The 24,501-nt window shown below is 44.0% G+C and overlaps 1 protein-coding gene across 2 annotated transcripts in view; it reads left to right on the top strand.

The window, feature by feature from the left end:
• The first annotated feature begins 2,966 nt into the window (after nucleotides 1–2,966).
• LOC122935669 (beta-galactoside alpha-2,6-sialyltransferase 1-like) overlaps nucleotides 2,967–24,501 on the top strand; it is a 418,780-nt gene continuing 397,245 nt past the window's right edge. Inside the window, exons 1-4 of one of the 2 annotated variants that reach the window (XM_044291488.1) lie at nucleotides 2,967–3,025; nucleotides 16,994–17,044; nucleotides 18,653–18,713; nucleotides 20,043–20,127. The gene's annotated coding sequence lies outside the window, so the exon portion shown is untranslated. Of the gene's footprint in view, nucleotides 3,026–16,993; nucleotides 17,045–18,652; nucleotides 18,750–20,042; nucleotides 20,128–24,501 lie in introns of both variants that reach the window. The other variant, XM_044291489.1, reaches the window with a different exon arrangement.

Raw genomic sequence — 24,501 nt, 5'->3', positions numbered from 1 at the left:
TACCATGCCCGGGTTTTGCGCATGGCGTTATATGGCTTGAGGACTTGATCAGAGAGATCAACTCCTCCCATATACAGATTGTAGTCGACGATACAATCGGGCTTGAGGACCGTTGCCGCGGTACCTCGCACAGAGACGGGGGTGGTGCTGTTACCGTGGATTGTGGACAGCATAAGGACATCCCTCTTGTCCTTATACCTGACCAGCAACAGGTTTCCACTGGTAAGGGCACGGGTCTCACCCCTGGGGATAGGTACCTGGAGGGGGTAGGCAGGGAGTATTTCCACAAGGTCCCACAAGCGAACGTGGTTCTGGCGGCAAGGGACCTGAACAAGGGAATGCTGGTATAAAAGTTATCCATGTACAAGTGGTAACCGTTATCCAGCAGTGGGTACATAAGGTCCCACACGAGTTTCCTGCTAACACCCAGAGTGGGGAGACATTCTGGGGGTTGAATATGGGAATCTCGCCCCTCGTACACACGAAATTTGTAAGTCTACCCTGAGGTACTCTCACAAATTTTGTATAGCTTCACGCCATACCTCGCCCGCTTTGTGGGAATATATTGGCGGAAACTGAGTCTCCCCTTGAACGCAACGAGAGACTCATCAACCGCGACCTCCCTTCCAGGTACGTAGGCCTCCATGAATTTGGCCCCAAAGTGATCGATGACCGGCCGTATCTTATACAGACAGTCATAGGCAGGATCACCTCAGGGGGGACATGCTGCATTATCGGAATAATGCAGACATTTCCGGATGGCCTCAAACCGGGGACGTGTCATGACCATACTGTACAGTGGGGTCTGGTATAGGACGTCCCCACTCCAGTATTGCCTGACACTGGGTTTTTGGACTAGACCCATATGCAGCATGAGGCCCCAAAATGTCCTCATCTCGGCTGCACTGACCGGCGTCCAGCCACCGGGTCTAGCCAAAAATGAGCCTGGGTTTTGAGCGACGAACTGTTGGGCGTACAGATTCGTCTGCTCCACCATCAGATTCACCAGTGGGTTACTGAAAAATAGATGGATCAAAGAAAGTTTAGGGTAAAAGTTCTTTTTTTTTTTTTTTTCCTAACTAACTTCTTTCCCTTCCTAATGGTGCCTCTCCCTCACTGACCCTAACCTACCTGGGTGGCGATGGCTGCAGGAGGGTGATGGATTACGATTAGGGGGATGCAGGAGCTGGTGCTGAACAATGCTGCATGGTGAGGGTGCTGGACAGGAAGAGGAGGGGAGAGAGGAGCGCAGGAAGTTTGAATCTCGCGCCTCTCTCCCCTGCACCAATCAGCACCCTGGACAGCGGTGTTCAGCACCAGGGCTAGCACCACCTCTCCAAATCTTCGTAATGCGATTGGTGGTGTGTAATCATGCCATCGATCGCAGTCTTTTTCGGTTCATCGGGTCACAGGACACCCGAATGGACCGGAAACGCAGTCTGAATTGACCTGCGGTCTTCTGCGATCCCCGATACGGGGGGTCAAATGACCCCCCCCCCCCGCGTTGTTACGGGATGCCGGCTGAATGATTTCAGCCGGCATCCCGTTCCGATTAACCACTGCGGCGCCGGAATCCCGATTTAAAGTTAGGTCGTACCGGTACGCCCTGAGTCCTTAAGGACTTGGGAAATAGGGCTTACCGGTACGCCCTGCGTCCTTAAGGGGTTAACAAGTGGGAGGCACATATGCAAACTGTTGTAATTCCTACACCGTTCACCTGATTTGGATGTAAATGTAAATACCCTCGAATTAAAGCTGACAGTCTGCAGTTAAAGCACATCTTGTTTGTTTCATTTTAAATCTATTGTGGTGGTGTATAGAGCCAAAAATGTTAGAATTGTGTCGATGTCCCAATATTTATGGACCCGACTGTATGTCTATGGAAATTGTGATAGCTGGATTTGGGGGGATAATTTCTTTTAGCTACTCATCCGCGAGTAGTATGTGCCAATGTCGTCTGAGTATGTTTCGGATCTTCTCATGTTGCCCATCAAAATTCCCTATGCACCGTACTATTTTTTCATTTTTATTTAATAGTTGTTTATTATTCAAGAGTAAGGTGGTCCTATTGCTCTTTTTGGCCCTGTTATATGCTTGGTGAAAAGTTTTTTTGGGTTGTCAAGTCCTGACGCATGCGCAATGCAAAGGTGCACACGGATTGGACAACAGCGTACGTGGGAGTGACTATAAGGCAGCAACTCTAAGAAGTTAACATTGATAGGTCGAGAAATAAACTTAGTAACAAAAGAGACACACAGTAGCCCCAGATACTGTGACGTCGCTGGTAGGAAGGTTTTAAAAGCCTAGTCCCGCCCCCTTTACGAGCGAACTGCCCAAAACCCCTGAGGACGCCAAGTGTTTGGCGAAACATGTCGGGGGCAGAGTGTGAATGATACATGTGTTTTAACCAGCGAGTGACTGAAGAGCAATAGATATGCAGCATGAGTAAATAGGGAGCGATAAGACAGACTCAAAGGTGAAGCTCACTGTGAAAAAAACTGTGTGAGCTCAAACTGCACGGCAGATACCGTGGGAAGATAGAAGAGGCTAGCAGGCAGATAGGGATGAGAGCCGCCTAGGTAGTCCTATCGCACCAAAACAAGGCAATAACAAGCGGTAACTGCAGACACAGCTGATAATTTTAAAATGTCAGTCATAGGTAGGGAATTTTTAGTGATACAGAAATAAACGTTACATTTTATACATAGGCATAAAGTAACACATGTAAATCTAGAGACAATTTCAGCAGTAGGATATTCACTTTAAATATGTTGATAATGATGAAGCTGTTTCTGAAACCATAAGTTGGGATAGACACTTATGCTCAGTCTGCTATTTTTGCCTTTGCCTGTTACGCTGTGATTACTACATCTAATCTGTTCACAACAAACATTGACTTGTGATAAACTTGTGACTTGTGATAAACCTGATGCTATAAGTTCCAGCTAGAGTGATACATTCGTTCAGTTTATCTAGACACTTGCGCCCAGCTTGATTTCCATTTTGCGGCTGCCTGCTATTTACAGTGAGTAGAACGAGACATCCATACTTAATATGTTTACAGTGAAGGTTTGATTCCCGTCTCCAAAGTGGGTAATATATGTGGGATTGTTGACTACTTTAGTGCTAATTCTCACAAGATTTATGTGCTGGATTATTTAAACAATCTAGTGTTTTGGTTTCACCACAACTCTTGCCTTCATGGATGAATGTGGAGCTATTATTGAAAGAGCCATTGATTAACCTATAAATTGACATTTTTATCTGTAGCATTTGGTTACAAGTGTCAAATCCTCTATGATTATTTGTTTATCCGATTAATATCTATTATTATTATTATTATTATGTATCAACATTGTGGGACAATATACAGTCAGGTCCATAAATATTGGGACATCGACACAATTGTAACATTTTTGGCTCTATACACCACCACAATGGATTTGAAATGAAACAAACAAGATGTGCTTTAACTTTAATTTGAGGGTATTTACATCCAAATCAGGTGAATGGTGTAGGAATTACAACAGTTGCATATGTGCCTCCCACTTGTTAAGGAACCAAAAGTAATGGGATAATTGGCTTCTCATCTGTTCCATTGCCAGGTGTGTGTTATTTCCTCATTATGCCAATTACAGTGAGCAGATAAAAGGTCCAGAGTTCATTTCAAGTGTGCTATTTGCATTTGGAATCTGTTGCTGTCAACTCTCAAGATGAGATCCAAAGAGCTGGCACTATCAGTGAAGCAAGCCATCATTAGGCTGAAAAAACAAAACAAACCCATCAGAGAGATAGCAAAAACTTTAGGCGTGGCCAAAACAACTGTTTGGAACATTCTTAAAAAGAAGGAACGCACCGGTGTGCTCAGCAACACCAAATGACCCGGAAGACCACGGAAAATAACTGTGGTGCATGAACGAAGAATTTTTTCCCTGGTGAAGAAAACACCCTTCACAAAGGTTGGCCAGATCAAGAACACTCTCCAGGAGGTAGGTGTATGTGTTTCAAAGTCAACAATCAAGAGAAGACTTCACCAGAGTGAATACAGAGGGTTCACCTCAAGATGTAAACCATTGGTGAGCCTCAAAAAGGAAGGCCAGATTAGAGTTTTGGAACACAGTTCTGGAACAACATCCTATACACAGATGAGACCAAGATCAACTTGTACCAGAGTGATGGGAAGAGAAGAGTATGAAGAAGGAAAGGAACTTCTCATGATCCTAAGCATACCACCTCATCAGTGAAGCATGGTGGTGGTAGTGTCATGGTGTGGACATGTATGGCTGCCAATGGAACTGGTTCTCTTGTATTTATTGATGATGTGACTGCTGACAAAAGCAGCAGGATGAATTCTGAAGTGTTTCGGGCAATATTATCTGCTCATATTCAGCCAAATGCTTCAGAACTCATTGGACGGTGCTTCACAGTGCAGATGGACAATAACCCAAAGCATACTGCAAAAACAACCAAAGAGTTTTTTAAGGGAAAGAAGTGGAATGTTGTGCAATGGCCAAGTCAATCACCTGACCTGAATCCAATTGAGCATGCATTTCACTTGCTGAAGACAAAACTGAAGGGAAAATGCCCCAAGAACAAACAGGAACTAAAGACAGTTGCAGTAGAGGCCTGGCAGAGCCAGAGAGGAAACCCAGCGTCTGGTGATGTCTATGCGTTCCAGACTTCAGGCTGTAATTGACTGCAAAGGATTTGCAACCAAGTATTAAATAGTGAAAGTTTGATTTATGATTATTATTCTGTCCCATTACTTTTGGTTCCTTAACAAGTGGGAGGCACATATGCAAACTGTTGTAATTCCTACACCGTTCACCTGATTTGGATGTAAATACCCTCGAATTAAAGCTTACAGTCTGCAGTTAAAGCATATCTTGTTTGTTTCATTTCAAATCTATTGTGGTGGTGTATAGAGCCATAAATGTTACAATTGAGTAGATGTCCCAATATTTATGGACCTGACTGTATGTCTATGGAAATTGTGTATTAGTGACATATATGTCTACTCTGGTTTATTCAGCCATATATTTTTCCTCTACAATCATGCATTGGAACTGATTGACATTTTCTACATAGCTATACTTATGGATCTGGAATGAACTAGCAATATTTATGCATTTCTATGTATTTTTAGTTTTTTTAAGTTTTTTGTCTTGAATTAATTTTTATTGATTTTATATTTGGACTAATTAAAATACCTTGTATGCAGTACTAGAAGAAGGAGTGCACAACTTATTTTTGTACATTTTCATAAAGTGAAAGATTTGCAAAGTATGGCTAGGTCCTTAAGGTGAAGACTTTCAACCGACAAACATATAGGTCCCTCAGGAGGTTGCGACGCTATATTTAATATACTATAAGGTTCAAAGGTCTCTAGGACCTAAGCGTAGCATTTGCACACCTCTCTGATTAGTATTATATAAAAAACATAATCCTTTATTGTGTACTCTTAAAATCACATGGAACTCTTTGGGAACTAATTAAAATTCCTCAGGAATAGACAGGAGGGAATATGTGTCTTTATATATTATGATTGTATGCTTTATTCAGATACTCCATATCTCGGTGGGGTGCCTGATTGTTTCTCAGGTCTCTCACCCTTACTCATTTATTCGATCTGTAACTATCTAGAAAGATAAGTTATTCCACTCTGGGATCCCTGCCTCTCTAGCCTTAACTAAAAATCTTTGCCTGCATCCCTACATGTTTTGCCGTTTAATTCAGCGTCTTCAGGGGATGGCGTGCAGGTTTGACATGTGGGGGCGGTCCCTGGTCTTTAAACCCTCAGTTTCTGTTGGCGGGATCATTCCATCCTATCAGGGCCGTCTTTAATATTGATTGGACCCTGGGCAAGAATTTACTTGGGCCCCCTGGATCCCACCGTCACACACCCTAGCATGCAATCACGCCCTCCACCACAACACACACAAATAATAATAATTCAGAGTTCAGACAGTTCAGAGTTCCACTTCCTTCAGAAAAGCGAGCCTGCTGTGCACTCCAGCGACTTACAGATGGAGGCAGTGGCGTTGGTCTATGTGCAGATATCTGATTGGAGCTGACATAGTGACTTTTTTTTTTCTCTTTTGCATATAAACGGTTAAACTTTCTTCCTGAGTAGAGTTGAGCGAACACCTGCATGTTCGGGTTCGAGAAGTTCGGCCGAACTTCCCGGAAATGTTCGGGTTCGGTACCCGAACCCGACCCGAACTTCGTCCCGAACCCGAACCCCATTGAAGTCAATGGGGACCCGAACTTTTCGGCACTAAAAAGGCTGTAAAACAGCCCAGGAAAGAGCTAGAGTGCTGCAAAAGGCAGCAACATGTAGGTAAATCCCCTGCAAACAAATGTGGATAGGGAAATGAATAAAAATAAAATTAAAATAAATAAAAATTAACCAATATCAATTGGAGAGAGGTCCCATAGCAGAGAATCTGGCTTCACGTCGCCCACCACTGTAACAGTCCATTGTCAGATATTTAGTCCCAGGCACCCAGGCAGAGGAGAGAGGTCCCGTAACAGAGAATCTGGCTTCATGTCAGCAGAGAATCAGTCTGCATGTCATAACAGAGAATCAGGCTTCACGTCAGCCACCACTGTAACAGTCCATTGTCATATATTTAGGCCCAGGCACCCAGGCAGAGGAGAGAGGTCCCATAACAGAGAATCTGGCTTCATGTCAGCAGAGAATCAGTCTGCATGTCACAGCAGAGAATCAGGCTTCACGTCAGCCACCACTGTAACAGTCCATTGTCATATATTTAGGCCCAGGCACCCAGGCAGAGGAGAGAGGTCCCGTAACAGAGAATCTGGCTTCATGTCAGCAGAGAATCAGTCTGCATGTCATAGCAGAGAATCAGGCTTCACGTCAGCCACCACTGTAACAGTCCATTGTCATATATTTAGGCCCAGGCACCCAGGCAGAGGAGAGAGGTCCCGTAACAGAGAATCTGGCTTCATGTCAGCAGAGAATCAGTCTGCATGTCATAGCAGAGAATCAGGCTTCACGTCAGCCACCACTGTAACAGTCCATTGTCATATATTTAGGCCCCGGCACCCAGGCAGAGGAGAGAGGTCCCGTAACAGAGAATCTGGCTTCATGTCAGCAGAGAATCAGTCTGCATGTAATAGCAGAGAATCAGGCTTCACGTCACCCAACATTGGAACAGTCCATTGGCATATATTTAGGCCCCGGCACCCAGACAGAGGAGAGGTTCATTCAACTTTTGGTTGCCTCGCAATATAATGGTAAAATGAAAATAAAAATAGCATTGAATGAGGAAGTGCCCTGGAGTACAATAATATATGGTTAAGGGGAGGTAGTTAATGTCTAATCTGCACAAGGGATGGACAGGTCCTCTGGGATCCATGCCTGGTTCATTTTTACGAACGTCAGCTTGTCCACATTGGCTGTGGACAGGCGGCTGCGTTTGTCTGTAATGACGCCCCCTGCCGTGCTGAATACGCGTTCAGACAAAACGCTGGCCGCCGGGCAGGCCAACACCTCCAAGGCATAAAAGGCTAGCTCTGGCCACGTGGACAATTTAGAGACCCGGAAGTTCAATGGGGCCGAACCATCAGTCAGTACGTGGAGGGGTGTGCACACGTACTGTTCCACCATGTTAGTGAAATGTTGCCTCCTGCTAACACGTTGTGTATCAGGTGGTGGTGCAGTTAGCTGTGGCGTGTTGACAAAACTTTTCCACATCTCTGCCATGCTAACCCTGCCCTCAGAGGAGCTGACTGTGACACAGCTGCCTTGGCGACCTCTTGCTCCTCCTCTGCCTTGGGCTTCCATTTGTTCCCCTGTGACATTTGGGAATGCTCTCAGTAGCTCGTCTACCAACGTGCGCTTGTACTCACGCATCTTCCTATCACGCTCCAGTGCAGGAAGTAAGGTGGGCACATTGTCTTAGTACCGTCGATCCAGCAGGGTGGCAACCCAGTAGTCCGCACACGATAAAATGTGGGCAACTCTGCTGTCGTTGCGCAGGCACTGCAGCATGTAGTCGCTCATGTGTGCCAGGCTGCCCAGGGGTAAGGACAAGCTGTCCTCTGTGGAAGGCGTATCGTCATCGTCCTGCGTTTCCCCCCAGCCACGCACCAGTGATGGGCCCGAGCTGCGTTGGGTGCCACCCCTCTGTGACCATGCTTTATCCTCATCCTCCTCCACCTCCTCCTCATCCTCGTCCTCCTCCAGTAGTGGGCCCTGGCTGGCCACATTTGTACCTGGACTCTGCTGTTGCCAAAAACCTCCCTCTGAGTCACTTCGAAGAGACTAGCCTGAAAGTGCTAAAAATGACCCCTCTTTCTCCTCCTCCTCCTCCTGGGCCACCTCCTCTTCCATCATCGCCTTAGTGTTTTCTCAAGGAGACATAGAAGTGGTATTGTAACGCTGATAACGGCGTCATCGCCACTGGCCATGTTGGTGGAGTACTCGAAACAGCGCAACAGGGCACACAGGTCTCGCATGGAGGCCCAGTCATTGGTGGTGAAGTGGTGCTGTTCCGCAGTGCGACTGACCCGTGCGTGCTGCAGCTGAAACTCCACTATGGCCTGCTGCTGCTCGCACAGTCTGTCCAGCATGTGCAAGGTGGAGTTCCACCTGGTGGGCACGTCGCATATGAGGCGGTGAGCGGGAAGGCCGAAGTTACGCTGTAGCGCAGACAGGCGAGCAGCGGCAGGATGTGAACGCCGGAAGCACGAACAGACGGCCCGCACTTTATGCAGCAGCTCTGACATGTCGGGGTAGTTGTGAATGAACTTCTGCACCACCAAATTCAGCACATGCGCCAAGCAAGGAATGTGCTTTAAACCGGCTAGTCCCAGAGCTGCAACGAGATTTCGCCCATTATCGCACACCACCAGGCCGGGCTTGAGGCTCAGCGGCAGCAACCACTCGTCGGTCTGTTGTTCTATACCCCGCCACAACTCCTGTGCGGTGTGGGGCCTGTCCCCCAAACATATGAGTTTCAGAATGGCCTGCTGACGTTTACCCTGGGCTGTGCGGAAGTTGGTGGTGAAAGTGTGTGGCTGACTGGATGAGCAGGTGGAAGAAGAGGAGGAGGAAGCTGAGTAGGAGGAGGTGGCAACAGGAGGCAAAGAATGTTGCCCTGCGATCCTTGGCGGCGGAAGGACGTGCGCCAAACAGCTCTCCGCCTGGGGCCCAGCTGCCACTACATTTACCCAGTGTGCAGTTAGGGAGATATAGCGTCCCTGGCCGTGCTTACTGGTCCACGTATCTGTGGTTAGGTGGACCTTGCCGCAGATGGCGTTGCGCAGTGCACACTTGATTTTATCGGATACTTGGTTGTGCAGGGAAGGCACGGCTCTCTTGGAGAAGTAGTGCCGGCTGGGAACATCATACTGTGGGACAGCAAGCGACATGAGCTGTTTGAAGCTGTCTGTGTCCACCAGCCTAAATGACAGCATTTCATAGGCCAGTAGTTTAGAAATGCTGGCATTCAGGGCAAGGGATCGAGGGTGGCTAGGTGGGAATTTACGCTTTCTCTCAAATGTTTGTGAGATGGAGAGCTGAACGCTGCCGTGTGACATGGTTGAGATGCTTGGTGACGGAGGTGGTGGTGTTGGTGGTACATCCCCTGTTTGCTGGGCGGCAGGTGCCAACGTTCCTGAAGAGGCCGAGGCGGCAGCAGCAGAAGAGGCCGAGGCGGCAGCAGCAGAAGAGGTAGCAGGGGAGCCTGAGTGACTTCCTTGTTTTTAAGGTGTTTACTCCACTGCAGTTCATGCTTTGCTTGCAGGTGCCTGGTCATGCAGGTTGTGCTAAGGTTCAGAACGTTAATGCCTCGCTTCAGGCTCTGATGGCACAGCGTGCAAGCCACTCGGGTCTTGTCGTCAGCACATTGTTTGAAGAAGTGCCATGCCAGGGAACTCCTTGAAGCTGCCTTTGGGGTGCTCGGTCCCAGATGGCGGCGGTCAGTAGCAGACGGAGTCTCTTGGCGGCGGGTGTTCTGCTTTTGTCCACTGCTCCCTCTTTTGCTACGCTGTTGGCTCGGTCTCACCACTGCCTCTTCCTCCGAACTGTGAAAGTCAGTGGCACGACCTTCATTCTATGTGGGGTCTAGTACCTCATCGTCCCCTGCATCGTCTTCCACCCAGTCTTGATCCCTGACCTCCTGTTCAGTCTGCACACTGCAGAAAGACGCAGCAGTTGGCACCTGTGTTTCGTCATCATCAGAGACATGCTGAGGTGGTATTCCCATGTCCTCATCATCAGGAAACATAAGTAGTTGTGCGTCAGTGCATTCTATGTCTTCCACCGCTGGGAAGGGCTAGGTGGATGCCCTTGGGAATCCCTGCCAGTGGAGTCTTCAAACAGCATAAGAGACTGCTGTATAACTTGAGGCTCAGACAGTTTCCCTGGTATGCATGGGGGTGATGTGACAGACTGATGGGCTTGGTTTTCAGTCGCCATCTGTGCGCTTTCTGCAGAAGACTGGGTGGGAGATAATGTGAACGTGCTGGATCCACTGTCGGCCACCCAATTGACTAATGCCTGTACCTGCTCAGGCCTTACCATCCTTAGAACGGCATTGGGCCCCACCAAATATCGCTGTAAATTATGGCGGCTACTGGGACCTGAGGTAGTTGGTACACTAGGACGTGTGGCTGTGGCAGAACGGCCACGTCCTCGCCCAGCACCAGAGGGTCCACTAACACCACCACGAGCATGTCCGCGTCCCTTACTAGATGTTTTCCTCATTGTTATCGTTCACCACAACAACAAAAATATTATTTGGCCCAATGTATTGAATTCAAATTCAGGCCTTTTTTTACAGACACCTAACACTATCTGGCTATCTGTTTAGGTACCGTATTTCACTAATACAGGCACAGCAGTAACCACAGATTTAGCTGACTATAAATTTGAGGCCTATTATTTAGGCGCTGGGTGACAGGTATACGTTTACAGACAGAATTAGACTGGGATATGCACAGTAGCGTGTGTGTGAAGTGGGATAGATTTAAAGTAGGTCTGATACAGCAGAAACCACTAATTTAGAGAATTGCTAAATTGGGAATTGTATTTCAACCCAGAACAAAAACTGTGCTTTGACGGACACTAAATAACTTGCCCAGCTACAGCAATAACCACAGATTTAGCTGACTATAAATTTGAGGCCTATTATTTAGGCGCTGGGTGACAGGTATACGTTTACAGACAGAATTAGGCTGGGATATGCACAGTAGCGTGTGTGTGAAGTTATTGAGAATGACCCTTTCTGCACCTTGAATCTAATATACCCTTTTAGGGATAAATTAAAAGTAGGCCTGATACAGCAGAAACCACTAATTTAGAGAATTGCTAAATTGGGAATTGTATTTTAATCCAGAACAAAAACTGTCCTTTGACGGACACTAAATAACTTGCCCAGCTACAGCAATAACCACAGATTTAGCTGACTATAAATTTGAGGCCTATTATTTAGGTGCTGGGTGACAGGTATACGTTTACAGACAGAATTAGACTGGGATACGCACAGTAGCGTGTGTGTGAAGTTATTGAGAATGACCCTATCTGCACCTTGAATCTAATATACCCTTTTAGGGATAAATTTTAAGTAGGCCTGATACAGCAGAAACCACTAATTTAGAGAATTGCTAAATTGGGAATTGTATTTTAATCCAGAACAAAAACTGTGCTTTGACGGACACTAAATAACTTGCCCAGCTACAGCAATAACCACAGATTTAGCTGACTATAAATTTGAGGCCCATTATTTAGGTGCTGGGTGACAGGTTTACTTTTACAGACAGAATTAGACTGGGATACGCACAGTAGCGTGTGTGTGAAGTTATTGAGAATGACCCTATCTGCACCTTGAATCTAATATACCCTTTTAGGGATAAATTTAAAGTAGGCCTCATACAGCAGAAACCACTAATTTAGAGAATTGCTAAATTGGGAATTGTATTTCAACCCAGAACAAAAACTGTGCTTTGACGGACACTAAATAACTTGCCCAGCCATAGCAATAACCACAGATTTAGCTGACTATAAATTTGAGGCCCATTATTTAGGTGCTGGGTGACAGGTATACTTTTACAGACAGAATTAGACTGGGATATGCACAGTAGCGTGTGTGTGAAGTTATTGAGAATGACCCTATGTGCACCTTGAATCTTATATACCATTTTAGGGATAGATTTAAAGTAGGTCTGATACAGCAGAAACCACTAAATTAGGAAATTGCAAAATTGGGAATTGTATTTCAACCCAGAACAAAAACTGTGTTTTGACGGACTCTAAATAACTTGACCAGCTACAGCAATAATGACAGATTTGGATGAATATAAATTTGAGGCCTATTATTTAGGCGCTGGGTGACAGGTATACGTTTACAGACAGAATTAGACTGGGATATGCACAGTAGCGTGTGTGTGAAGTTATTGAGAATGACCCTATCTGCACCTTGAATGTAATATACCCTTTTAGGGATAAATTTAAAGTAGGCCTGATACAGCAGAAACCAATAATTTAGAGAATTGCCAAATTGGGAATTGTATTTCAACCCAGAACAAAAACTGTGCTTTGACGGACACTAAATAACTTGCCCAGCTACAGCAATAACCACAGATTTAGCTGACTATAAATTTGAGGCCTATTATTTAGGCGCTGGGTGACAGGTATACGTTTACAGATAGAATTTGACTGGGATATGGCCAAAAAATAACCACACTATTGATGGTTAAATGCACTTGGTGTGACAACTTCACCCTGATGTAGGATATAGCCAAAAAACAACCACACTATTGAGGGTTAAATGCACTTGGTGACAGACTCAGCTTGACCCTGATGTAGTATATGGCCAAAAAATAACCACACTATTGATGGTTAAATGCACTTGGTGTGACAGCTTCACCCTGATGTAGGATATAGCCAAAAAAACAACCACACTATTGAGGGTTAAATGCACTTGGTGACAGGCTCAGCTTGCCCCTGATGTAGTATATGGCCAAAAAATAACCACACTATTGATGGTTAAATGCACTTGGTGTGACAGCTTCACCCTGATGTAGGATATAGCCTAAAAACAACTACACTATTGAGGGTTAAATGCACTTGGTGACAGGCTCAGCTTGCCCCTGATGTAGTATATGGCCAAAAAATAACCACACTAATGATGGTTAAATGCACTTGGTGTGACAGCTTCACCCTGATGTAGGATATAGCCAAAAAACAACCACACTATTGAGGGTTAAATGCACTTGGTGACAGGCTCAGCTTGCCCCTGATGTAGTATATGGCCAAAAAATAACCACACTATTGATGGTTAAATGCACTTGGTGTGACAGCTTCACCCTGATGTAGGATATAGCCAAAAAACAACCACACTATTGAGGGTTAAATGCACTTGGTGACAGGCTCAGCTTGCCCCTGATGTAGTATATGGCCAAAAAATAACCACACTATTGATGGTTAAATGCACTTGGTGTGACAGCTTCACCCTGATGTAGGATATAGCCAAAAAACAACCACACTATTGAGGGTTAAATGCACTTGGTGACAGACTCAGCTTGACCCTGATGTAGTATATGGCCAAAAAATAACCACACTATTGATGGTTAAATGCACTTGGTGTGACAGCTTCACCCTGATGTAGGATATAGCCAAAAAAACAACCACACTATTGAGGGTTAAATGCACTTGGTGACAGGCTCAGCTTGCCCCTGATGTAGTATATGGCCAAAAAATAACCACACTATTGATGGTTAAATGCACTTGGTGTGACAGCTTCACCCTGATGTAGGATATAGCCTAAAAACAACTACACTATTGAGGGTTAAATGCACTTGGTGACAGGCTCAGCTTGCCCCTGATGTAGTATATGGCCAAAAAATAACCACACTAATGATGGTTAAATGCACTTGGTGTGACAGCTTCACCCTGATGTAGGATATAGCCAAAAAACAACCACACTATTGAGGGTTAAATGCACTTGGTGACAGGCTCAGCTTGCCCCTGATGTAGTATATGGCCAAAAAATAACCACACTATTGATGGTTAAATGCACTTGGTGTGACAGCTTCACCCTGATGTAGGATATAGCCAAAAAACAACCACACTATTGAGGGTTAAATGCACTTGGTGACAGGCTCAGCTTGCCCCTGATGTAGTATATGGCCAAAAAATAACCACACTATTGATGGTTAAATGCACTTGGTGTGACAGCTTCACCCTGATGTAGGATATAGCCAAAAAACAACCACACTATTGAGGGTTAAATGCACTTGGTGACAGGCTCAGCTTGACCCTGATGTAGTATATGGCCAAAAAATAACCACACTATTGATGGTTAAATGCACTTGGTGTGACAGCTTCACCCTGATGTAGGATATAGCCAAAAAACAACCACACTATTGAGGGTTAAATGCACTTGGTGACAGGCTCAGCTTGCCCCTGATGTAGTATATGGCCAAAAAATAACCACACTATTGATGGTTAAATGCACTTGGTGTGACAGCTTCACCCTGATGTAGGATATAGCCAAAAAACAACCACACTATTGAGGGTTAAATGCACTTGGTGACAGCTTGCCCCTGATGTAGTATATGGCCAAAAAATAACCACACTATTGATGGTTAAATGCACTTGGTGTGACAGCTTCACCCTGATGTAGGATATAGCCAAAAAATAACCACACTATTGAGGGTTAAATGTACATGGTGGCAGCTTGTGCTGGCGCACCACAAGACACAAAATGGCCGCCGATCACCCCAGAAAAAATTTAATGAAAAACGCTCTGGGCAGCCTAAAAACAGTGAGCAATTGAATAGCAGCAGTTCAATCATCCACAGCTGCAGATCGATCTCTGAATGAAGTCTTTTGGAGGAGTTAATCACTGCCTAATCTCGCCCTAACGTCGCAGCTGCAACCTCTCCCTACACTGATCAGAGCAGAGTGACGTGCGGCGCTACGTGACTCCAGCTTAAATAGAGGCTGGGTCACATGCTGCACTGGCCAATCACAGCCATGCCAATAGTAGGCATGGCTGTGACGGCCTCTTGGGGCAAGTAGTATGACGCTTGTTGATTGGCTGCTTTGCAGACTTTCAAAAAGCGTCAAGAAAGCGCCGAACACCGAATTTGGACTTTTACGAAAATGTTCGGATTCGGGTCCGTGTCACGGACACCCCAAAATTCGGTACGAACTCGAACTATACAGTTCAGGTTCGCTCATCCCTATTCCTTAGTAAAAATGACCAGTCCACACCACACCATGAGGGCCCCCCTGAGCAAAGATTAGTAAATGTGGCCGGCCGGGTGGCCCCAGGCCACAGTTCAGCAGACAGAGAGAACCCAACCCCTTATGTCTACCGTCTCTATAATAATCCCCCACTAATGGGGTTATTTAAATTACTGGTGGATTATTAAAGAGACGAGAGACATAAGGGCTTCTCTCTGTCTGCTTAACTGTGGGCTGGGGCCACATTTACTAATCTTTGCTCAGGGGGGCTCTCATGGTGTTGTGTGGACTGGTCATTTTTACTAAGGAATATAGTTTAACCATTTATGTGCAAAAGAGAAAATAAGAAGTCGGCTCCAATCAGATATCTGCACATAGACCAACTAGACTCTTGGTCTTTGTGCAGATTGATATCTGATTGGAGCTGACTTCTTATTTTCTCTTTTGCACATAAATGGTTAAACCATTCTTCCAAATGACCAGTCCAGTCCACACCATGAGGGCCCCCCTGACCCTGAGGCGAGCAAAGATTAGTAAATGTGGCCGGTGGTGGGACTCACCACCCAATCCCTTGAGCTCCGGACCGGAGGCTTAGTCCCTGGACTCCCTGCTGCTGGCCTGGCTGCTCCGCCGTGGCGCCACTCCAGGCTGCGGACGGTGAGTCACACACACACACACCCTTTTACCACGTGACGGCGGGGGGGGGGGGGGGTCGCCGATGTGCTTGCTAAGCAGCGCAGCCAGCGCTTGTAAGTTGTTGTGAAGACTGCTGCTGGCGCTGCTGCACATAGTGTGTGAATCAGAATGGGATGTGGGACTGGGAGTCGGAACTCAGGAAACGGGCCCCTAGGGGCAACTGGGCCCGGGGCAGCTGCCCCTTTTGCCCTGCGGCAAAGACGGCCCTGCATCCTATCATCAAGTGCCATACATCTGAGGGACAGTTCTACCGACCAATCAGTTACAAGTGCCGGCACCCTCTAGAGACATCATCTGTCCTGCACTGATGAAGTGATGTCTCACTCCTATGACGTGTCTCTCCTGCGTCTTCCGACTCTCGTTGATGACGTCACCACATTATTCTATCGCTCCTGCGCTAGGACTTAGAAAATTGAAGGCGCCTCTCCAGGTACTGCGCCTGTGCCAATCTTACCTTTTACCTGACTTAGAGGACTTTATGTTGTTATTCTCCTGCGCTTATTTCGGGTATGTCGAAAATGCCCATATGTTCTTACTTCGGGACTTATGTTCTTTCTTTCTCTAGTACTGTCGGATACCTATACTTGCCCTCCCAGCTAGCAGCACTCAGTAGAGCCCCTATACCAGGCATGTCCAAAGTGCGGCCCTCCAGCTGTTGCAAAACTACAACTCCCAGCATGCCTGGATAGCTTACAGCTATCAGCCTACAGCAGGGCATTGTGGGAGTTGTAGTTTTGCAACAGCTGGAGGGCCGCACTTTGGACATGCCTGCCCTATACTAACATACTCACCCGGATAGATCCTTGTTGGCATCGTCATGCTATTCTATTTTATCATTCTTAATACTCCATACAGGATGCTGTACATTGTTCTTTGGTCTTTATATCCTTAATTTCTTGTTATCAGTTACTTTCTCTTTTTTATCTATTATTGAGTGTCATCCTATTTTTAGTTATCTTACACTTGGTGTGGAATGCCCTATTATTTTCTCTTTTTCTTTTATTTCTCCAGCTTTTGTTGTTCTTGGTCATTTTTTCCTTTATCTCTTTTTCTTATTTTCTTTTTGTTTCTTTACAGATGCCTCATCTTGCAAATGGACCCTCTACTGGATATTGCCCACACTCCTTGGTGAGTCATTCTTTTCAGGAAGCCCTCCCTACATCTCTTTGGAGTTCCTCTTTTCTATGTATCATGATTCTCCACATTGTTTTTCCTTTTTCTAAGCTTATACACTGCCATTATCTACAAATTTATAAGAAGGGAGCAAAGGTAAAACCTTCATTTAAACCATTGGGTGCTAGTGAATTGAGACAATATATCCATCTAATCTCCTCTTGTTGCAGTTTTTTATCCACACTGCCTTGTCTAGGGTTTGCCTGTATGTTTTGTATCCTCCAAATCTTCAGGCCTGTGGCTTGGCCATTATGATACCTCTGCAGATGTCTAGACAGAGGTGTTTCCTCATTTGTGTTCAAAACACTAAAGTGTTTGGAAATCCTTCTTCTTAATTCTTGAATCGTCTTGCCTATGTATAGTTTATTACACTCGCATTGTATTCCGTACACAAGGCCAGTGCTCCTACAGTTCATGTACTCTCTAATCTTGTAGATTTTCCCATCTACTGGGTTGACAAATTCTTTCTTGGGAGTCATGTACTTGCAGAAGTTGCATGCTCCACATGGATACGAGCCTGTTGTTTTAAGCCATGTTTCTTTTTTTCTGAAGGATCTTTGGAAATTGCTCCGCACCATCATTTCCTTCAGATTTGTTCCTCGCCTATATGTGACACTGGGGTTCTTAGGGAGGATCTGTCCCAGATCTTTATCAGCCTTTAGGATATGCCAGTGTTTCTTAAGGATGTTGTATACCTGTTTATTCTGGACATCGAAGGTTCCTATGCATTTGAGCACTTTTTCTCCATCTGTTCGTGTTTTTGTTAGAAGGTCATCTCTATCCATGTTTTTAGCCCTATTATATGCTCGGTGTAATATTTTTTTCGGGTAGCCCCTCATCCTGAACCTGGAGTAGAGTAAATTGCTTTCTCTACTGAAGGCCTCAACATCTGTACAATTACGTCTTTCCCTAAGGTACTGGCCTATGGGAATCCCTTTCTTAAGGGGTTGTGGATGGAAACTCTGCCAATGTAAAAAGCTGTTGGTAGATGTTGGCTTTGTATATATGTCAGTTTAAATCCTTCCACTTCCATCCATTATAATTTTTAGGTCTAAAAAACTGATACTATGTTGTTGGATCTCAGTAGGGAATTTGAGACCCAGACTGTTGTTATTTAGTCTCTCAGTGAATTGGGTGAACTCGGATCTTGTCCCATCCCAGAAAATAAGGATATCGTCTATAAACCTACCCCAAAATAATATTAAGTCTGTGAATTGTGTATTAGCCTCTGTAAAAACGTGTTGATCCTCCCACCACCCTAAAAACTAATTAGCAAAACTTGGTGCACAAACCGTGCCCATTGCAGTCCCATGTGTCTCCAAATAAAAAGTGCCATCAAAAATAAAATAATTGTGAGTGAGAAGAAAACGTAACAATTGTATTATGAAATCATTGTGAAATTGTGTTCCCTTGGTATATAGGTATTGCTTTACCGCTCCTATTCCTGCTTTGTGTTCTATACTAGTGTATAAAGCCTCTAAATCGAGGCTGGTTATGAGGGTGTTTGGGCCTACTTGGATATCCTTAAGTTGCTTCACCATATCTAATGTGTCTTTTATATAGGATGGAAAGGTTTCAACAAAAGGTCTGATCACTACATCCACGTACGTGCTGATGCCTCCACGTAAGTTGTCATTCCCAGATACAATGGGCCTACCAGGTATGGGATCTTTCTTTTTGTGCACCTTAGGTAGAGCATAGAAGGTCGCTAATGTAGGACAGGGATTGAATAAGGTTTTGTATTCCTCCTTAGAGATCAGGTTCTCATCTTTTGCCCTTTTTAGAAGGATTTCTAGTTCTTTTTTTCATTTGGCCGTAGGGTTGGACTCTAATTTTTTATATGTTTTTTCAGCCTTCAAAAGTCTCTTCACCATATCAGTGTAATATTCTTGTTTTAATAGGACGATGTTTCCCCCTTTATCAGAGGGTTTCACCACTACGTCCTCCCTTTTCATAAGGTCAGCTAGAGCTTCCTTCTCTTGTGAGCTTAGATTGCTGCCCACCTCACTCTTTTTTGTCCTTATTGTTTCAAGATCTTTTGTTACTAGATTTACAAAGGTTTCTACACTGGCGTACCCTGAAAAAGGGGGTGTGTATTTGGATTTTGGATGTAGATCCGTAAATGGTGCTCGAGGTGGTTGACTATATCCCCTACTTTCTCTTGACAGCTCTTCTAGGACTGCAAGAGCTTCCCGTTCTCTTTTACCTGGGTCCTGTCTCTGATTCTCCTTAACTTCTTTGTGTAAGGCCAGTTTTCTGGCAAATAGGTTGACATCTTTGACCCAGGTAAAACAGTCAAAGCCCGGTGTCGGAGTAAATGAGAGACCTTTATTTAAGAGGGATACATGCTGTGGTTCTAAATCTATTCCAGCTAGATTGATGATCTGCATATTAGTGATTTCATCTATATTCTTTGTTGCTGGTTGAATCCCCATTTGTCTCTGTCTCTCAATTGGACACCTGGCACTAAAAAAGAGGGGGTCATTGTAGGAATCCCTTGTGTCACATTCTGTGGAGTGGCTCCTTGTGTTCCATGTACCAAGGATGGCACAGGTATAGAAGAAATGGAGGGTATAGTAGATTGTGCATTTATTCCCTGAGTATTGGGCATTTGATTTGTCTGTGGGTGATCCTGCCATTGCAGACTTTGATTTTGTCCTTTAGAGGCCGCTTGGTTCTACGGATATTTTCTCTGTTGATATGCCCCTCTATAGTACTTGTTCTTCTTTTTTGCTCCTGTTCTTGAGTATTTCCCACACCCTTCAGATTCCGAATTCTCGGTTTCTGAAATATCCATGTAATCTCTTTGGTCTTTACTTCTGGAGTAGAAAGGTTTACTAATATTTTTGTTGTTATAAATATACCCAGTGTCAAAATCTCTCTTATCCCTCAGGTACTTTTTATGTTTCCTTTCCTTGATTTCTGTTTGTAAATTTTCTATATTTTTTTGTAGCCTTGTTTCCAATGTACCAAACTCTGTTTGGGTTCGGAAAATCTGAATGTCAGCTATCTCTTTCTCTAGTTAGGAGGCCAATTTGGTAAGTAACTTTTTTTTCGTATTCGCATATATATGCCTGCATGCGTAAAGAATTCTCTGTGATTAATTCCTCCCACCCCTTAATGAACTCCGTATCTTCTTGATGCGCATTCGGGGTAATACGAATGCGCATCCCCCTATACACAATTTTCTGTTGGAGATACGTCTCTAGACTCGTAATCTCCCATAAGGATCTTACATATCTTTTATAGGTCTTGTTTATTTCTTTAAACGCCTGGGAAATATCCAGGCTATTCAAAGGGAGGTTATCACTTAAGAATACAATGTTGGCTTCTGACAGTAATACCTGACTATTTAAATGGTTTGAAAGGAAACCCGCCATAACCCTCCTATCATGGATCAATGATTATAAATGACAAGAGTTGTCAGGGGTTAAATTCTAGGGATCCCTAGATTATCAGTTTGGATGGAATGGCATGTATGTATTAATAAGGGCGTCTTAGCCCTTATTAAATCATTCAACCGACAAACATATAGGTCCCTCAGGAGGTTGCGACGCTATATTTAATATACTATAAGGTTCAAAGGTCTCTAGGACCTAAGCATAGCATTTGCACACCTCTCTGATTAGTATTATATAAAAAACATAATTCTTCTAACAAAAACACGAACAGATGGAGAGAAAGTGATCAGATGCATAGGAACCTTCGATGTCCAGAATAAACAGGTATACAACATCCTTAAGAAACACTGGCATGTCCTAAAGGCTGATAAAGATCTGGGACAGATCCTCCCTAAGAACCCCAGTGTCACATATAGGCGAGGAACAAATCTGAAGGAAATGATGGCGCAGAGCCATTTCCAAAGATCCTTCATAAAAAAAGAAACATGGCTTAAAACAACAGGCTCGTATCCATGTGGAGCATGCAACTTCTGCAAGTACATGACTCCCAAGAAAGAATTTGTCAACCCAGTAGATGGGAAAATCTACAAGATTAGAGAGTACATGAACTGTAGGAGCACTGGCCTTGTGTACGGAATACAATGCGAGTGTAATAAACTATACATAGGCAAGACGATTCAAGAATTAAGAAGAAGGATTTCCATACACTTTAGTGTTTTGAACACAAATGAGGAAACACCTCTTTCTAGACATCTGCAGAGGTATTATAATGGCCAGACCACAGGCCTGAAGATTTGGGGGATACAAAAAATACAGGCAAACCCTAGACAAGGCAGTGTGGATAAAAAACTGCAACAAGAGGAGACTAGATGGATATATCATCTCCATTCACTAGTACCCAATGGTTTAAATGAAGGTTTTACCTTTGCTCTCTTGTTATAAATTTGTAGATAATGGCAGTGTATAAGCTTAGAAAAAGGAAAAACAATGTGGAGAATCATGATACATAGAAAAGAGGAACTCCAAAGAGATGTAGGGAGGGCTTCCTGAAAAGAAGACAGCATGTAGTTATATTGAATGACTCACCAAGGAGTGTGGGCAATATCCAATAGAGGGTCCATTTGCAAGATTAGGCATCTGTAAAGAAACAAAAGAAAATAAGAAAAAGAGATAAAGGAAAAAATGGCCAAGAACAACAAAAGCTGGAAAAAGAAAAGAAAAAGAAAAAGAGAATTTAATAGGGCTTTCCACACCAAGTGTAAGTAAGATAACTAAAAATAGGATGACACTCAATAATAGATAAAATAGAGAAAGTAACAGATAACAAGAAATGAAGGATATAAAGACCAAAGAACAATGTACAGCATCCTGTATGGAGTATTAAGAATGATAAAATAGAATAGCATGACGATGCCAACAAGGATCTATCCGGGTGAGTATGTTAGTATAGGGGCTCTACTGAGTGCTGCTAGTTGGGAGGGCAAGTATAGGTATCCGACAGTACTAGAGAAAGAAAGAACATAAGTCCCGAAGTAAGAACATATGGGCATTTTCGACATACCCGGAATAAGCGCAGGAGAATAACAACATAAAATCCTCTAAGTGGGGACGCATGTGCACTGGAAATCATTCAGAGTCAGGTAAAAGGTAAGATTGGCACAGGCGCAGTACCTGGAGAGGCGCCTTCAATTTTCTAAGTCCTAGCGCAGGAGCGATAGAATAATGTGGTGATGTCATCAACGAGAGTCGGAAGACGCAGGAGAGACACGTCATAGGAGTGAGACATCACCCCTGAGGAAGCCAGCAGAGTCTGGCGATACGCGTTGGGCTTGTTTCCTGACCACCACGCATACCTCCACCATGTCATCTTTAATGATAAGTATTTAGCTTTCCACTAATTGTTGATGGATTACATGCATTATATTCTTCTGTTCATCTGTATGTGTGGGGGTTTGCTTATAGATTTGTGGTGAGTCAGGTAGGGCATGTTACATGATTTACTTACATGGCCCAGATTCATTGTATACAATGTTTTTAATCCAATCTTTGTTGTGTCTGTTGTCACCAATAAATTTGATACTTTTATAGATGTGCAGCTTTTATCTCGGTATTCTTTTTCTCTTGAATTCATACATCACTTCATCAGCGCAGGACAGATGACGTCTCAAGAGGGTGCCGGCACTTGTAACTTATTGGTCGGTAGAACTGTCCCTCAGATGTATGGCACTTGATGATAGGATGGAATGATCCCGCCCACAGAAACCGAGGGTTTAAAGCCCAGGGACCGCCCCCACATGTCAAATCTGCACGCCATCCCCTGAAGACGCCGAATTAAACGGCGAAACATGTAGAGATGCAGGCAAAGATTTTTAGTTACAATCATAATATATAAAGACACAAATTCCCTCCTGTCTATTCCTGAGGAATTTTAATTAGTTCCCAAAGAGTTCCATGTGATTTTAAGAGTACACAATAAAGGATTATGTTTTTTATATAATGCTAGTCAGAGAGGTGTGCAAATGCTACGCTTAGGTCCTAGACACCTTTGAACCTTATAGTAAGGTGAAGACTGGCTCGGTCTTGAAGGGGTTAAACAGTATAAGTTAACCCTTTAAAGTAAAGTAAAGTGAGGAGTTGATGACTTTGAATAAGGGAAATAGAGGCAAATGTCCCCAAATGTCAAGAGTTCAAAGTATCCCTGCTCTACGAATACACGATCAACCAGAAGAAAGACCAAAAGGTAAAATTAACTACATGATACTAAAGTATAAAACAAATCCTTGACAAGAGGTCACAGGTAGGAAGACAGAAGTATTTTCTATAGTGTAAATCTGTCACAATGAAAAGCAGTGCAATCTGCAGGCAGCATGTTATAGAGCAGAATCAGATGACTAGATTGATATATAGTTTTGTGGGAACAGATTTAAAAGTTGTAGTTTATTGTGAGTTGTACCTTTCTTGTGAATGGGCACAACATTTGCTAATTTCCAATCGACGACTCCTGTTACCAGTGATTGGTTAAATAAATCTGTTAATGGTTTTGCTAGTTCACTGCTGAGCTCTTTTAACCCCTTAAGGACTCAGCCCTATTTCACCTTAAGGACATTTTTTGCAAATCTGACCAGTGTCACTTTAAGTGCTGATAACTAAAATGCTTTGACTTATCCAGGCTATTCTGAGATTGTTTTTTCGTCACATATTGTACTTCATATAACAGGTAAAATGAAGTAAAAAAAAAATCATTTTTATTTATAAAAAAATACCAAATTTACCAAAAATTTGCAAAAAATTTCAAATTTCCAAGTTTCAATTTCTCTACTTCTATAATACATAGTAATACCTCCAAAAATTGTTATTACTTTAAATTCCCCATATGTCTACTTCATGTTTGGATCATTTTGGGAATGATATTTTATTTTTTGGGGATGTTACAAGGCTTGAAATTTTTCTGAAATTTTCAAAAGCCCAATTTTTAGGGACCAGTTCAGGTCTGAAGTCACTTTGTGAGGCTTACATAATAGAAACCACCCCATTCTATAAACTACACCCCTCAAGGTATTTAAAACTGATTTTACAAACGTTGTTAACCCTTTAGGTGTTCCACAAGAATTAATGGAAAATAGAGATACAATTTAAAAATTTCACTTTTTTGGCAGATTTCCATTTTAATAATTTTTTTTCAGTTACAAAGCAAGGGTTAACAGCCAAACCAAACTCAGTGTGTATTACTCATACAGCTTCCGGCCTGTGAGATCCAGGGGGCTGGATCTCAGAGGCTCGTCACCGGAAGGCAGCGCAGATGCCTAAGGAAGGTATCGCGCTGCCTTCCATGCCATCGAGTCCCCCCTACAGCCGCATGGGGACCTGATGGCACCGCCGCCCGCCGGGTAAGGTAAAACCGCAAACCGCAGGTCTGAATTTACCTGCGGTTTGCGGCGATCCCGATGTGGGGGGGTAACATGACCCCCCCGGCGTTGTGACAGGGTGCCTGCTGAATGATTTCAGCGGACA

Source organism: Bufo gargarizans, chromosome 4 (assembly GCF_014858855.1).
Source record: "Bufo gargarizans isolate SCDJY-AF-19 chromosome 4, ASM1485885v1, whole genome shotgun sequence".
Taxonomy (NCBI): Eukaryota; Metazoa; Chordata; class Amphibia; order Anura; family Bufonidae; genus Bufo; species Bufo gargarizans.
Note: the sequence above shows the minus strand (reverse complement) of the source record. Positions and strands in the feature narration are given on the sequence as shown.